This window comes from Hippichthys cyanospilos, chromosome 4 (genome assembly GCF_059441005.1).
Source record: "Hippichthys cyanospilos isolate Australia breed blue-spotted pipefish chromosome 4, RoL_Hcya_1.0, whole genome shotgun sequence".
Taxonomy (NCBI): Eukaryota; Metazoa; Chordata; class Actinopteri; order Syngnathiformes; family Syngnathidae; genus Hippichthys; species Hippichthys cyanospilos.
Genome location: NC_142372.1, coordinates 7,039,078 through 7,056,083, shown reverse-complemented (window position 1 = coordinate 7,056,083; position 17,006 = coordinate 7,039,078). Strand labels below are relative to the sequence as shown.

Sequence of the window (17,006 nt, the reverse complement as noted above, 5' to 3'; positions counted from 1 at the left end):
GCGAGGCTTCAAAGAAGCTGGTCCTGAAGGGGTTTTCTTTTGAAAAATAGCTGGGATTGAATGAGTTAATATCAGACCTTTTTTTTTCCTTTAAAAAACTTCTTTGAGCTGATTTGGAGGGTACTTGGCTGAAAAAAGTATTTCACAACGTCTACATCATTGACAACGGTTTGAAAACCTCTTTTTTAGATGGACCAAAGGCAGAGACTGACATTTTTTTTGTTTGTTTTCTCCATTGTTCAAACATTAAACTTGGTCAAAGAAACATTGCATCAGAACCAAGCCTGGTAATTGTGAATACACCCTTCAAAGTAAAGAACTAAAAATGGTTGTCTAATCAAAGGAATCATGTTTTGTTTTTCCTTTCCAGAATCACATCGTTTTTCATCAGTTTAAATTATTTAATACAACAAACCGCACAATCAGATATTTTGCTGTGTAAAACTAACACAACCCGAGAGTTGCGGCCATACCATGAGGTGAAGAACAAAGTATGGTTGACAACTTTGCCAAACGAAGAATAAAATACAGGGATCCTTGGTTTACAGCTTAACTCTGTTCCTACGGCCGCAACGTAACCTGAAATTAAAAGTCTAAATGTGCTCAAGCCTTTTACTTGTTTGTTTTAACTGAACCAAAATAGTTCACTTTGAATTGTTAAGAGTCTCTTAAAGTACGTTCAGCACATGAAAACATTATGCAGGCTACTTAAGAAAAATACAAATCTTCAAGGCATAATTCGAGTGCTCTTAAATAGTTTCAAAAGAAAACAGACTGATAATGTAAGCCGGCCTTGACATGAACACATTTCCAGATGTAATAGATACTCCACTTTTGGGTCTACTACTTATTTTCCATTAAATAAAATGAGACCTAATCATCTGAACATGTTTTGAGGAAAGTTCTGCTTTCATTGCTTTCTTGAATGTTGTTCAATGTGAATTTTTTTCCCCTTAGTAACCAATTTATCTGTAGCACCCCAAGGACCCTTGTACCACTGAATGGTCCTCTGCTAATGTTTGCAAAATGGATTAGGTCGAGCACACCTGCTGGTTTTATACTTTTGTATTTCACCATTATTGGAAGTGTCATCGGGCTTTTAATAATAGTTTCGTTGGTAGATGTGATTTATTCTTTTGTTTTGTTTTGAAAAGCCTGTCGAATTCTAATGAAAGTGTTGTTGTTTTTTTCAAACGTAGTCTGTATGTTGCGTCCCGGTCTTTTCTGCCCATCTTTATGCCCTATTTCTGTGACACTTCAGCACTCACGAGCTCAATTTGCTGCCATAATGTTCTTTCTCCTCCTCTCATAAATAATCCAGTCTCCCCGCTGTCCCTCTGGCTTCACTTTGTACAACGTGACAAGCTCAGCATACAGTATAAGAGCACTGCTGCTTTTTAAGTGAAGAAGAAGTAGAAAAGCAATGTGAGAATTTTAAAGGGTTTTGGATATTTTCCATATTCTATATTCATGCAGCGTCTGCAAAAATGGCTGATGCCATGTTTGTTTATTCTAGGCAGCACAATGCTTCAGGAATATATTAACAACATAACAAAGTGTATAGAGGGAAAGAAGACCACAAATTTGTTCTGGAAAGATGAAATTAAAACTTCCCAAATCTTTCCCAGAGGATGAACTTTCAGTATTTTGATGGATCAACTTTGAGGGTTCTGCTTTTAACTTTTTGTGAGTATAATATCATGTTTTGCTATCATAACCTTTCTGCAGCTGTTATTGCACTTATTGGAAGTTTGGGGCACATAGAGATCAAAGAAATGGTCATTTTATTTTTACACTTCATCCTAATTCATCTTAATTGATTTTGGGGATTCTTTTCTACAATTATGTCCAAATTCACCGAATCAATTGGTTCCACGGGTAGCTTTAGCAGAGAGGTGATGGCAAACAGAGAGCCGAACTGTCCGAAATGTCTGAAAGTCCATCAGCAACTATTGTTTCTTTTATATTGGTGGGAGAGGGGTATCATTTACCCAGCACTTTTTCGCTATTCGCCAAAGGGCTCCTTTCTATTCCCCTAAAGTGACAGGTGTTTTACTAGTTCTAACGCAAACATTAAGGTGTATCATTTTCACTGGAGTGTGGGTCAAATTGTTGAATTTGCTTCCACTGAGCTTAGGTTGTATTAAAGCTCGGAGCCGCCAATCTGAATGGAATATTTTTGACTGGGCTAAGTCGTTTGAACGTACTGTGTGAATGTATCGGTAAAACATTGGCTAAATGATAAAAATGTTGCATGTATTTCCCTGTTGTACTGACACCAAGTATGGAAATGTATAACTCAATCTGAAAATGGTTTTGGGCAACAATTTGTAATTCCAATGTAGCGCAATGTAAGGCTGGGTGATATGACCCAGGAATTTTTTTTTTTTTTTTTTTAGTCATTTCCAGTCATTTTGCATAGTTACAATTTGGATCATTCTTTTTCCTGTGTTTTTTGTCATTTTTAAGGAATAGAAAAGCGTCAGGACCTTGCACCCTACCAGAAAATGTGGAAGTAAACACAACCAGTGAGGGGAACTTTTAAACAGGCTGCTTGGTTTAAACCACTGCTTCACTAGCCATATAAAAGGTGATTTTTTTCAATTATATTTTTTAAGATAAAAACAAAATGTAGGCTAAAAGATAAAAACATTTTTTTTCCCCCAAAGGGTACTGATTTGCACATTTTAATACAATGTCGTATTTTGGAAAATAATGATATCTTGCCTGCATTTTACATGGTTATATGTTGAAAAATCTTTTACCAAATACTAAGTGACATTGTGGGGAAAAATAATTTTTTTCACCATAATGCCACAGGGTATTGACTTGGTCATTTCAATACCCTATGGCATTATGGGAAAAAAAATATTTTTTATTCAGCATCTAGCCCATGTCTTACTATTACTTTCGAATGACTTTGTCAATACATCTGAATGACTTTCCCGTATATTTCAACAAAAAAGCCCAGCCAAAAATTTTGCCTCCGCATTGGTAAAAGTGGTTCTTTACTAGAGTAGGAATTTACCACTGACTTAGCAGGTTTTAGAGATGGAAAATGGCACATTCCGACAACTATTATTTTCCATTTAAAAGACCTTAACCATTCCAAGCCATCAAAACCCAATTTTTTCTACTTCATCATGTATACCATAGGTGAGTTGTGTCAAACTCATTTTTCTTGCAAGCCATTTTGTATTTACAACATAGCTCATTGGGCTGTTATGATGAGAAACAATGTTTAATCATCTCACAGTATTATTAGCGTACATATCGAGGGCTTAGTGGTTTTGAAATAAGCAGTAAATGATGTGAGTGTAAATACCTAGCAAAATATCAACATTATTTACTAGAATCATGATTTGAATGTTTGCAACTGACTTTAGCGAGGGTCATTGAAGTTGACATTTGTTCCTGTAGGCCACATAAAATTATGTGCCGGCCCAGATCTGGCCCCCGGGCCTTGAATTTGACACCCATGCCAAAGGTCATTATGTCTATGAACTATTTACAATTTATAGATATATACATGTATGACATTCTAAAATGTTACATGATTGTCTTGGCCATCATTTTATAAACATATTTTGGGGTCAGTGGACACGGTGACCTTCATTTACTGTACTGGTGGGGAAAAGTTGGACGAAACACACTAAATGGCTACATAACATTAAAAATATGCCTTATTCATATACTTTTGTTTATCTCTAGGGGGGGTCACTGACAAGTGTTGATGATTTGGTCATTTGCATGTGTCCATGCAGTCCGATCAAAAACAGTAGGCGTCACATTAAATCGAGGCCTAGACAGTTCCCTAGTTGTGAATTCTTCAATTCCGTTTACAGTAAACTTATGAAGCGTATTAGTTTTATGCTTGTATAATTGCCTGTGTGGAAGTTCCCGAAAGTTTTATTTGGTGGTGCACTTGATTGTCAGTAAACAGCGATACATCTTAATATTATTTCTCCATGACCTTTCTTGGACTTTATTACACACAAAAAGGCTCCAGGTATGCTCATTGGCAAAGAGCTATTTATATTTATGAGCACCAACACTTGCTCTGTTTTCTCAGTGTTTTTTTTCACAGCCTTTCAGTTTTTTTCTTTTTCTTCCCTCATTGTGTTTCTCGGTCACGCCAAGCCCAACACCGCATCCTCGTTTAATGGTCTTGTGAACATGAGCCGGGGTCGCTGTTGGGTCGAAGTGAATTTATCTTAGCAATGCGCCGCGAGGCAGGCCGCATATGAAAAACATCTTTACATTGATTAGATAGTTTGGCTATACAGAAAAAAAAATAAAAGAGTCCAGTAGTCGTTTGAGCGGTAGTGTGAACGGGGATAGAAGTAATAATGCAGAGCCTTGTTCTCCTGACAGGAAGTCATTTGTTGATGTGTGGAAGTCATTATCATTGTCCTGTTAAGCTCAAATAAAACAAATGTACGCACTTAAGTCAAAGTACTTCTAACACAATCATGATTACAATGGAAATGCAGTTTTGAGGTTCAGAGCAGTGCACATTTAACTACCGTTTGCACAGTCGATGCACAAGAATCTACGCTGTCACGACAGTATTTCTATTTTTCAGTTTTTTTTTTCTTTTTACATTCACAGGCGAAGATGTGTTTCTTTAAATAGATTATTACTGTAGTTACTTTGTGTAGTTATGTGGTTTTCTAAGTGTAGGAGTGTGGCATTGACTGAGAAACAGACCATGAATGGGCTAGTCCAGTCAAGCATTTTTTTTTTTTTTTTACAATATCTTCTGTGCAATTGGACTAGTCTAAATGCAGTATTCTGATTAACTCATTCTCTGTCCAAAATCTTTTTTTTTTTCTGGTCTAGTAGTGAGTGAGTCAAATATTGTACCTATCACTATTCGCTGCTGGCATATAACATAGAATAAAAATGCCATACTTGCAATAAATAAATAATACTGCCATGACTCAATCTGCCATTTTTTTGCAGACCATGTAACCCGCTCACTGCCAGTGATGACTAAAGATGTCTAAGAAGCCTTATTTGTGGGTTGGCAGTGAATGCGTTCATAATGTTTGGACAGGAGAGTGGAGCTGCCAGAGGTAAACATCTTAGACTGGCAAAATTGTTTGAATGTACAGTATTAACAAGTGTGTTTGAACATATTTATGAGTGTGCGTGCCCAAAAATCGATTCTCATCTACTACGATTCAGAATCGATTTAAAATGTCTCAAAATTGACATACTTTAAAGGCTATGAAATTTATTAGCGGTTGTGGTCCACATGTTGTTTTTGTGGAAAAAAGCCTTCCTTATAATTATTCTGTCTTGCAAAGTAGAGGGAGGTACTATGCCGATTCTTTGCACTATAGATGGAAGCAGAAATCATGGATTGAATTATTTTGAGTCGAAAATGGTTTTGAATTGACAAATCGGAATCAAATCAAAACGCGAGACACTCAAGATTCCCACCAAAATATTTAAATGTTTAAACATATTTACAAGATTGTTTGAATGTATTTACACAATTATTTGAACGTATTTATTTACAAGCATGTTCAAAAATATATTCAAGTATTTCCAAAAATATATTCAAGTATGTCCAAACGTATTCAAATATGTTCATATGTATTTTCAAGTCTGTTCAAATGTATTTTTAAATGTTTGAATGTTTTTTCAATTGTTTGAAAGCATTTTCAAGTATGTTCAAATGTATTTTCAAGTATGTTCAAAACGCATTTCCAAGTATGTTCAAATGCATTTTCAAGTGTTCAAATGTATTTTCAAGTATGTTCACATATTTTCACATGTCTGAACATATTTTCAAATGTGTTAGTACAGTTTAAAATATGGTCGAACGTACGCTACTTGCAAATATGCAACCATACTTTCAAATATGTATGAGCATACTTGTAAGATAAATTGCTAAAAACATAGCAAGACTTCTCGCTATGACGTGAGGTGTTGACAAGCGTACCTCATAGCATTATGGGAAAAAATGCTGTCTCGAACGTACAAGTGCGTTTGAATGCGTTCAAAGCTGTTTGAAAATACATTATACATTAATGCATTTCTTTTTGTATGTATTTGCAAAACAAAACATGAATTTATATTGGAGAATGCCTACCAATAGTGCAGTCCTTCTCAAATAGTGGGGCGGGCTTCCTTGGGCCGGAGCGGGAGGTTCTCCTTCCTAGGGGAAAGCTTTGCTAAATATCATTGAAAAGCACTGCAACAGCGGGACAAAGTTTTTCAAGAGCTTGCTGACTACTTATCACCTGGCACGCATATTACTGCAGGTCCATGGGAAGGTGTCAAGATGCTTTTGAAAAACATATTTTTACAAGGTCATCATCATGTACAGATTACGACTATTGCAGTGTGGTGTTTTGTGCGCATGGTGTGCATCAGCTCGCATAGCCAGTGGCTTCCTTTTCCCACATGACAAGCAGCTCCATTGTTTATTGCTCTGTTCGCATGCTTTGTCTTTGGGCCAATCTTATCTCGCACTTGGACCGCAGCCAGCCGCAGATATTCAAGAGGAATGGAATTGCATTAATTAACTTCCAGTAACCCGATATGTTGAAATGCAATATGTCAGAATCAACCGCTGGCATTTCCAGTATGTGCTCCTCAACTTTGGAGGTTGGACATGTTATTCACTAAAAGCATTTTGGGAAGGGCAGAGGCCTTTTTTCGTGGTGCGGTGTACGTTTCTGGTTCTGTAATGACTCCTCATGTCGACTCGTGAATGCATTACCATCTGTGAAATGCCAAACAAATTACATGTAACGTACACCGATTGGATCCAGCAGCGCTCCTCGTGATGTCCATTAGAGGCCAGTGAGCTATTGCAAATATTTTATTGGCAAATCTAATGAAGCTGCGGCTCTCATTAGGAATTTTCAGTGCACGCTCATGCACACGCATGCATAACACGCAAAGCATAACCCGACTCAGTTTTAATCAATAAAGTCCCTTTCTCAAGGTAACTGTGGCCATACTGCTGGTTACTTTTTGCAGTCCGTAGAAAAAGGTAGTAAATTTATGCATATACAGAGACTTATTTTCAGTTTTTTTGGTTTTCAACAGCTTATCTATGAAGAAATGTGGAACTAAATTGTCCTAATTGGCTACATAAGTCACAATTGGTAGGTTGGTAGATAGGAGTTATTCGGTTGACTTTCCATCCAAATTTTTTTCTCCAGTCATCCATTTTCTTTTTCGCCTGTCCTCATTAGGGCTACAGGTGAGCTGGAGCGTATCCCTGACTTTGGGCAAGAGGCTTGATCTGACTCTTACCTTCATTGATTTAAATGGTAAACTCCACATTTTACTCCACTGGCAACCATGGCCAATTATTTTGCTTATTTAATGATTAGTTCAGCTCTAGTGTAACATTTATTTTTGTTCATGCTTTCACTCTAGATTAGGTTTACAGTGAGTTATGTTTTTTCCCCATTAAATGGGCAGATATACCAATTAGTATATTTTCAACATGTCAAGCATGCACTGATAGTATATTCGATCTGCATGTTTACTTTTGTCTTGTCCCCTGTCAGTCAATTGTGTTGAGTGTTTCTCGGATGGTTCGAGCTTGTTAAATCAAAGTTTTGTTGTCTTATACTGCAGGCAATGACCATAAAGGCTACCTACCTACACTGCACTCATGTTGGTAGATGATCAATACTTTTGGAAAGTTTTTAATTCCAATATGAAGAGATCAAATTTCATGATATATACCCGTTAGGCTGGCACAATTTATATGCCCATTTGTTTCATTCGCATATTAAAAAGGAATAAAAAAGATGACATGAAATTTGTTTCTTTTAGTCCTCTTATTAGCACGTTATATTGTTTTATTCTAAAGTAAAAACATTGTTATGATCACTTTAAAATCACTGCATTTACATCGTGTGTTTGAAACTGTTGTGAGGCAGCAAGCAAGCAACCTCACTTGAGGTTGTGCAATATTGTCGCACAAAATTGAAATAACATACTAACATAAAAGCACACTAACATGAAAGCATCTGCAGGTAAAATTACAGTTCTAAAAAAAATGGAGGCTTTTGGGAGGTACTTGTCTTGTCGCCCTTCATGTCTCCAGTGTAACGTTTTCAGGCTTGTAGTAGGCATTGTTTTTCTGTATAATCAAAATAGACTGCACTGGGAGTCATTTCTATCGATATGGCAAAGGCTCAAAGAAGAAAATTAGAAGTGTTGGTGACCTCTTTTGACTTATCTATCATTTCCTCATTAAACCAGTAACATTTCATGTTTGGCAAATTTCCATCACAGTGTGACATTGCATGCATGATAGTGGGAGCAATGTTTTGATCATACGTGAGGAGAACCGGCAATCAAATCTTTATCACAATTTAACATCGCATACTGAAATTCTTGATAATCCCACACACACACGTTAGTTTTGGCCTTTTTTTTTCATTTCGGTGCATTCCTAAATATATTTTCCCCCTCTTATTAACTTACATTGTATTCATTACTGCATGGTAAGAATAAGCCAGTATTGGCTTTGGAAACTGATTTTTGTCAGTTGTAACATGCAGCATAAGTCCAGCCATAGTCCATCTTTCAGACAAAAAGCAAAACACACATTGTGAATTAATCATTCGACGCTGGCTGAAATGAGGTACTGCGGGTGCGCTGATGACTGGCAAGATATGTGGACATCATGCATTCAATGACTGCACCAATGAAGGTAAATTTATGCAGATCTATGACCCAAAAGGCTACATTTCAACCTCCCTTATTGAGTTGCAAATGTGATACTTATGATTATGGAGTAAGTAATGCACTAAAAGCTCCATGTTGATAGTTCAGCTATCTGTGACATGCTATAATAATTGATTGCTGATTGATCTTAACTGCATATGAGGGCAAGTTGTGCTGGTTTCAAAGGTGGAAGTGGCGGAGTAGTGTTACAGTACTGCCATCTAGTGGAAGCCAATCTGCATGTGAGACGTGCCCATTAGGTCAGAATAATATTATTATAAAATTGACCAGTGTATGAAACATCAGGAAACTTAAATGAGTTAAATGAAATAATTGAATACAACATAAGCACCTACGTAAAAAGATGCATCCACCCAGTGACCTCAAATTTAAATTGAGTCACTTCCTAATGTTGAACAAAATGTATCACTGTACAATACCGCCATCGCGTGATCATGCTGAAGAGCTGCAACTTGGTCGAGGATACACTTAGAGCTAAGTTACGGTTTTAAATAATTAATTATTGATGCAGTTTATTTTACGGAACCAGCCTTCTATCAGTAAGAAACTAAGCGAGCTATTCTAATAGATGTGACAATTATTGTCACACTATTCTGTATTGTCTGTAAAACTGACACATTGTTTTAGTATGACAATTTCTTTGTAATACTTTTATTTTGCAAGATTATTTTATATAATTATTTTACTCTATATAAGCTTAAATTAATTACTCTTGCACGCATTAAAAATAAATAAATACAATTTGTGCAAATTTCCTCCATTCAATCATACATGTTTTTTAATAGTAAGCCTTATTTATGTATTCATTTCATTTATTTTGTATTTATTCAGGTTTTTAGTTGGTCGCTCAAAAAATTGCTATTATGTTAAATCTTTTTGCAAACCACCTGCTAAAAATTCTAAAATTTAAAATTCTGCAGCCTATATCAACAAGGTAGAGTGATTTTAGTTTTATCAACAGAAATAAAATATTTAACACCCCTTAAAATCTTGTCTTCCAGTGGCAGAGAGTATTTATTACAAAAACTCTTAAAGCTCACAGCAAGTCATTTCCAAAATATATTTGAAAAAACAACAAAAAAATACATGAAATTGGGTCATTTTCCCACGGCACACACGACTATATCTCGCGGAACCCTGCTGTCCCGCTGCACGGTTGTTGAAAAATATTCAAGTACAGTAAACAGTAATGTATGTATTTCGAGAGTGTTGTAGTTGATGTAATGCCCCTGAAGCACAGCAATGATGTGTGGCACAGTATTTATTGACTTATTATTAAATTGTCTGAGGTAAAATACGATTTTTTCCCCCTGTCCTCAGGTGTGCCGTGTGTCATCTTTTTGCTTTCCGGGAAATGTCTGTCATTAGTCTCAATTGCGAGTGCAGTAAATGTTCTACTATAAAGTATATTGTTTTCAGTTTAGAATTATGTGCAGAAGAAAAAGTGTGTAAACTTTCTTTCTCAGCACTGTTCAATTGAACATTTAGATTTTTTGGCTGTGTAATGTGCATCCTGTACATGTGATGCTTTTGATAAGTGAATAATTGTTTTAATGTTGATTATCAGTATTAATTTTGCTTTCTTTAGTTACATAAAGGATCATTGTCCATGCTTTATTGAAGACAGAGAATAATTTGCACATTTTCAATTCTCTTCCATAGTTATTCCATTTATTAAGACTGTAAATAAACACAACTTTGCGTTTTGTTTGTTTCTTTATCATTTTAACTAGAACAGCAACCTGCACTGTCTGTACAAGTAACCACAATATATTATTTTCCTTTAAATTTAATTGAATTCGTGGTAATTCTCTATTCTTTCAATTTTCCCTTGGCCATCCCCAAATTTTTCACGCATCATTTTTAGTATTAATACTTAAGTTACTCCAGGATTTGCCCTCTACTTACCTTACATGCAGTAATAGCTAACCTTGAAAGAAATTGAAGAACATATATATTATCCAAGTGTAATAGTGACCCTTTAACAGTTTAGTAAGATAATTTCAAAAATCTGCTGTTACTTCTCAAGAAGGATAAAAGAGTTTGACACTTGCGTCATCAGTAAAATGCTGTCGTGGCTTGTACATTTTAACAAATGAAACATTGATGTTCCCCGCCAAGCCTCCATCCTTCTTTCTGCGCCTTTTCGCAGACAATTGCACTTTTGCTTGGCAATTTGTTCAGAGCCAAGATGTATGGCCACCATGATTAATATTTAAAATCAAATTTGGCAAAAAGACAGAGATGAATGGGCAGCCCCCGGGGCTGTCGTGGGAACTCTGGCGCAGATACATCCGTGTGAAACTCTTCAGGCTCCATTAACACTACAGAGGCGATTTAGTGGCTCTACTTTGCCGTGCGTTGTTTGGTCAAAAGAGAATCGACTACGGCAGTCGTGTCAAAAGGTGATTTTATGAAGCATTAAAAAAAATTAATAGGATCAAACCCATTAGTCCGCTGTTCATAAACAATAGACAAAAATCCTTACTTTTACGAGAAAAGCCCGGATGACCACTGCACCTTAAAAGCGGAATTGAGGAGTTCCCATGCTTTTGTGATCACTTTATGTGGCAGAAAGTGGAACACTACACCGGCGTTTTTGTTAGCATTAGCATTTAGCTTCATCATGCTGATGCTTAGCGCAGGTAAAATCCTTCACTTGGCCCAAAGAGATTCACAATGGGCAAGAATGGCCATCAGGGCCATTACCAGACTCTAGTGTTGTATTACAAGCAATCACTCTTGTATTTTTTTAAAATTTTACTTTATTTACAGTTTAGCAGTTAGCACACAGCGCTTTCGGATTTGACATGACATCATGGCTTTTCTTTGTGAGTTTTCAACTTCTCTCATGTAGGAGATCACGTGGGTGCCCACCCAGTGTCCAAATTGAAACACTTTTTTGTACATTTTCCTTGAGCATTTATTTTTCAGAACCTCTTTCATAAAACCACACGTCAATTGGCACAACATACCTCTCTCTCAGAGTGGGAACGTGCTGCCACAACACTGTTTGGTCTGTCTTTATTTCCCATGATTCATTGACACGGAAGCGGGAAGAAGTTTTGAGTTCCTGTATGACGTAAAAGTAAAGAATTTAAGTTTCTTGTTTATATGTTTATCGATATTTGATGTGTGAATATTATAAATCCATCCATGCTGCATATTTGGTTACTGTCTATTATCACTTTCGATTATAATGGAGTGATGTATTAATGTAAATTGTTAGACTACAACATTGCACCAAATCCCACAATAGAAACACAAGCTCCTACCCCATGAAGCGTAGGTGGCAAAAAGTGGCTTTCGACGCTGGTAAGTAAGCAACATAATGACAACACACAGCCCTGTGATGCCACATGACCTCATAGCTGAGTGATGTCACACAATATGACACAAATCAAGGATTGCATTTAAAAGCAATTGTTTGTGGACGGATTTTTGTCAGAACAACACCCAGTTCCTTCCTGTGGCTACAGTAGCTTCTCTAGGTAAGAAAGCTAGCTACTTGAGGAGTGCAAGGTAGCATCTGTGAAGTTTTTTGACCCTGCATCCTTGTCTTGGATTCATCTTCAGAAAAAAAAAAAAAATGTCCTGGCAAAGTTACGTGGAGACGCTGATGGAGGCAGGCACCTGTCAGGATGCGGCCATTGTTGGATACGGTGACGCCAAATATGTCTGGGCGTCGCTAAGCGGTGGCACATTTGCTAACATCACACCCGCTGAAATCGACGTGATGGTGGGAAAGGAACGTGATTCTTTCTACACCCAAGGGCTGACATTAGGCAGTAAGAAATGCTCTGTACTCAGAGATAGCCTCAATGTCGAAGGAGATTGGACAATGGACTTTCGGACGAAGAATCCAGATGGCGGCCCCACTTTCAACATTTCTGTTGCCAGAACGGACAAAGTCTTGGTTTTGGTTATGGGAAAGGCAGATACCCACGGAGGGGTGCTCAACAAGCTAGCGTACGGGATGGCTGACTACCTGAGGAAGTCTGGATACTAACGAGACCTACCCACCGATCTGTCAACCACTTCCTACCCCTTGTTAGTTTTTTTTTCTCCTCCGTCCTAAGCTTTTTAAATTAGATCCGAAGCCAAAATAAGATGATGACAAAGGAAGTCACTCAACGAATGAACAAAATGAATGCCAACCAGTTGAAAATTTTACTATGGTGCCCCGTTGACAGACAAGACCCACTATGCAAGCATTAGCTTCAACTTCTTCATGGAGGAGCGGCTCTGTGGGTATCTTTTGACTGTCTTCCCCTTCACCCATGTAATTTGTCTCTATTAGTAATTAGGAAACAGTCTTACTGTTGTTGCATGCAAGATCTAAAATCAACAGTCATTCCACAATTTCCAGCTCGGGCAATTATTTCTGTTCTTATTTTTGCCAGCTCCTGTAAAGTACCTAATTTGTCAAAAACTGCCATTTTGTCAGACAATAGATATCACTGATTTCAAACAATCTAAAGTGTCTTTGTTTTTCAAATAAGACCAAGTATGGGACAAGTTTTTTGGTCATTCATACAAATGTGTTAAATATGAGGCAGCACACATGCTAAAGTGATTGGCTGGAGATCAGATATTTCTTATTTTTCAAATTGACAGTGTTGAAACATTTTCTTTAATGATTTATTTGCTGGTTTGGTCAGTAATATTTTGGTCGGTAATATGTCAGGAAATTGGCAAAGGTGTTATTGTTAAAATGACTTCTTGTCGACCTATTGTGCTTATTTTGAAGTATTGAGGAGGACATGCGGAAAACTTTTTATCCAAGTTGTATGAAGCCAAAGAAAATACAATGCCAAAATTTATGTTGTGACCATGACCATGACTGTGGCCCGGGAATTTTTTTCTCAAGAAACAAAACAAAACATAGCCATTCATTTATTCTGAGATGGAAACAGGCTCGTTTTTGCCAGCTTTTAAAAATGTCAAAGTATTTCGAATGTCAAAACTTCCTTAAATTTTAACATGGACAACATTAACTACCAGTTAGCCATATGGCTTATCCTTATTTCGAACTATTTTAATTCTTATCCGGTGGTAAATGAGTGTAGTAGTTCAAAAGCCGTTAGTATTCTGCATCCACAATAAAAAGTTGAATTCAACTGTCGAGAAAATGTATGTATATAGCCGCTAGTGTGTTAGCTTAGCATGGTATGAATGATGGCAACTGTACTGTACTGAGCGTTTGGTCCCATGAGAGATTTCTGATGGATGTGTGCTGCTGTGTAGCTCACTTCATTATTGAACACGGAACACTTGTCATGGGTACTGTGATGACGAATAGCGTGCACATATATGTGATGCCCCATAGCAACACAAGAACACTTGCAGGACTTGGACCTCCCCCTAGGCACGTATGTTAGCTATTAAAAGACTGCAAAAGTTTCCGCTTTGAGGCTGCTTTGAAAAATACACCCCTCACTGAGTCATTCATCTACCTATGCTAGATGTGACATCACATGCTTTGTCTTTATCAAGGAGTTTTTATTTTCGTAAACTTTCAAAGTTTTAAAAGCAATCATTAAAACGTTAAAATCGCCGACAAATCTATGACCCTGGAGAGGGTAAGCAGTATGCAAAATTCATGAACATTATTTACAACTTGACTCATTGAGCGTAATCAAAAGTCGATTGGTAGGTTAAAGGTTGGTAATTTGCATTTCTCAATGCATTTCAAAAAGCATCAATTACATGCGGATTTATGTTACTGAAAAAGTGAAAGTGGTCATTTCAAGACACTTCAAAATGATTCAAAGAATCTAAATGATCATAATCGTTACAATGTCTCCCTTTTTTGTCATTTTCAGAGCTCAGAAACTCCACTTAAGCAGCGTTATTTAAATATACATATGTTATTCATAGTCTAACATCTCGTGTCACATTTTGTTCGCAAAAACGTGAGATGTCTTTTCTTTGGTTCTTGGTGATATTTGGTGGAGTATTTTAAAAGGTATATCAGAGTGGAATTTTCATATTTATTATGACTTATTACATTCCCCTGAAGTCTCCACTTTGTGTGATACAGTACCCATGAAAATTACCCACTTACTACAAAGACTTATACATCCACGCATTAGAGTCCATTTGCACTCTGTTGCTAACCAAAACAGCAGTAGATAAATGTTTTTTTTAATGGAGTTCTAACACAAACTACTCAATATAGCACAGGTGTCAACAAACTCAAGGCCCGGGGGCCAGATCTGGCCCGCCACATCATTTTATGTGGCCCGCGAAATGCTAACATTGACTTCAAGTTTCTAAATAAAATACCAAATTGAAAGTTGTCATCAAGTTTTGCTAATTTATTGTTACCAATAGCCCCTTTGAACAGTTTTTAGCAGCCTCTGATTTCCAAATGTGTGACAATCATACTTTAAAAAAAATTGACGACAGTCATAATGGCTCTCTGACACAAACTATAACTACAATGCGGCCCATGATTGAAATTAGTTTGACACCCCTGTCATATAGGCTAACATAGATGTAAATGACTGCACAATTTGATGTTAACAGCCTGACTTATTTCTTCTGATCACATTTTAAACAATACTCACTCAAATGTGCAAATTTCTCGCATCGACTAAAATTTCTGGAGATAAATTTGGTTTCTGCAGAATATTCCAATACCTAAATACTAAATAATATAAAATACAGCAATTAAATAAGCATACAAATAATGGCTTCCTCCCTTCAGCAGAAAAGCCTATGGTAAAAGACCATACACATGCTGGGGGAAAAAAAAAAAAAAAAATTATATATATATATATATATATATATATATATATATATATAACTCTTAAAACGTCCAAAACAAACACTGAAGAGAACTATTACGGTGCTGCACCTTTGAACTGGGATGGGCGTTTTAATGACGCCACCATGCCTTAAAGTTTTGTGTCCCCAAATAGACCTTTTGGCTTCTTTCTGTCTTATAATAGTCATGAAAACATTCCATCAAGTATTACACAAAATACTGCACCTCTAGAGATCCTCACTATTAACTTCATAATTTTATATGACAACATTGCTTCCATTACCAATATGGACACAGCCTTATATTCCAGTTGCCATGGTAACGTGCAACCTCCACCATTTGGACATTTTGACATGTTGGTTGGCATAGCTTGACTGTGATTAATCATGCTGATGATGTTTAAATAGCATTTACTGTACGTGTTATAAGTTCAGCTGGCTAATTGTCGTGTCTAAATGTGACATGGCCATAATTACAGTTATTACATTATTATTTTTTTTTTTTGTCCGCAACCACGTGCACCCTGTAGAAATAGAAAAACACCTGACTTATTTTTAGCTCATCCGAGCTGGAGTTGAAAAGAGCAGCTAGAGGAGCTCAGAACTGTGGTAGCGCATCTTTCTTATCTTAATAAGTAATGAGGCTGCCATGCACTGACAATGAAGTATTTTGAAAATACTTGTAATGTATGGCTGCAAAAGGAGAGGTGGGGCATTGATGTATGGCACAAACAGGCCTGGAAACAGGTGAAATATTAATGGAAGCCCCCTGGAGTTAATGCCTCTTGATTGCTTTGAAGACGGAGGGAACGAAGAGATGAGTGTGGACTGAAAGATGCAGAGGTCTCAAAGTACTATACACTTCTTTGATTTATTTATTTATTTCATTTTCTTTTCTTCAAGAGTGACTACAAATATAGTTTGCCACTAGTTTTCCAAACTTATGACTATTTTTGGCCGTGAATATTGTGTGCCTTACCAAGTGTACTCTAAACTCAGTTGGGTCAAACAAAAACACAATTATAGGGTAAAAAAGGATCCACCCAACATTAAGGTCAATTTGACGCAACTGCCCAATTTTTAATGTTGATGTGTACAAAAGAAGGGATTTGGGGGAAAGTTGACTCAAATTGATCCAAATATCGGGCTAGTCCTTTATTTTTATTTCTTTACCCATAATTAGGTTACCGTATTGTTTTTTGATGCTTTTAGACAGCATAAAAAATGCTGATTTTAAAATGTTTAGTGGGAGTGGGATGAAGAGGTTGTTTTACTTAAAAGTCACCTTGTTTAAAGGGATAGTTTACCTATTTAGACTTTTTTAAGCAGTAAAATGTAATATTTTGTCTTGTTAATGGCTAAATCATTTTTCATGTTTAAATAATACTCAAATAAAAACGCCAACTTTACCTTTGGTTTTGACTGAAAATTACATCATGTACTCAGGGCTCAAGTAAACACCAATCAAAGCTCATCTTGGGTACGTCACAAGACAAAAAAAAGTG

The 17,006-nt window shown here is 36.7% G+C and overlaps 1 protein-coding gene and 1 pseudogene across 28 annotated transcripts in view; both read left to right on the top strand.

Annotated features, from left to right (window-relative positions):
• Window positions 1–17,006, top strand: part of LOC148424444 (uncharacterized) — a 196,112-nt gene that overhangs the window by 24,736 nt on the left and 154,370 nt on the right. For 15 of the 28 annotated variants that reach the window (XR_015865491.1, XR_015865490.1, XR_015865486.1 and 12 more), the window contains 3 exons: window positions 2,470–2,590; window positions 4,966–5,078; window positions 7,218–7,295. The exons of 1 other annotated variant lie outside the window; for it this stretch is intronic. The gene's annotated coding sequence lies outside the window, so the exon portion shown is untranslated. Of the gene's footprint in view, window positions 1–1,321; window positions 1,687–2,469; window positions 2,591–4,965; window positions 5,079–7,068; window positions 7,128–7,217; window positions 7,296–17,006 lie in introns of all 28 variants that reach the window. 12 more of the 28 variants (XM_088413973.1, XM_088413974.1, XM_088413975.1 and 9 more) reach the window with 7 other exon arrangements.
• Window positions 11,630–13,248, top strand: LOC148424445 (profilin-2 pseudogene; annotated as a pseudogene).